At 63.2% G+C, this 560-nt stretch overlaps 1 protein-coding gene across 1 annotated transcript in view; it reads left to right on the plus strand.

Annotated features, from left to right (window-relative positions):
- The window catches only part of KDELR1 (KDEL endoplasmic reticulum protein retention receptor 1), a 6,391-nt gene that overhangs the window by 5,568 nt on the left and 263 nt on the right, over positions 1 to 560 (plus strand). The gene's annotated exons all lie outside the window — the stretch shown is intronic.

Here is a 560-nt window from a genome sequence, read left to right on the forward strand (position 1 = left end):
CCCCCTCCAGCCCTTCCCCTGGGGCCCCAGGCTCCGCCTCCCCAGCCCTGTGTCACTCAGGGGTGGGAAGGGCATACCCCCTCCCCCTCGCCGCCATCCCCCTCTCCGGGTTCACAGCCCTGCTAGGACAGGACCAAGGCCGCACAGGCCTCTCCTCACCCTTAGGGACTCAGGCCCACCAAGATTCATTCGTTCACTCATTCACTCATTCATTCTGATTCATTCATTCAACCAGCCAACAAATGCGTTGAGCACTTTCTGGGTCCCTGGCCAGGGCCGGGCTCTGGGGGTGCAGCAGAAGGGAGGTGGCCCCGCCCCATCCCTGTGTTCCGGGGTAGGGGGTGTGTGTGTGATGGTGCGTGAACAAGGAGAGAGAGATGGTTGCCAACAGGGAGAAGAGCCGAGAGAGCCAGGGGCCGGGGATGTGTTAGGGAACAACGGGGGCTGCTTTCCGTGGGGGATGGTCCGAGGAGACGACGATGAAGACAGAGACCCGAGAAATGAGGAGTCGGGCAGCGTGAAGGAAGGAGGGGAGGGGAAGGGCAGAGGCGGGGAGGCCT

This window comes from Crocuta crocuta, unplaced genomic scaffold (genome assembly GCF_008692635.1).
Source record: "Crocuta crocuta isolate KB4526 unplaced genomic scaffold, BGI_CrCroc_1.0 scaffold334, whole genome shotgun sequence".
Classification (NCBI taxonomy): domain Eukaryota; kingdom Metazoa; phylum Chordata; class Mammalia; order Carnivora; family Hyaenidae; genus Crocuta; species Crocuta crocuta.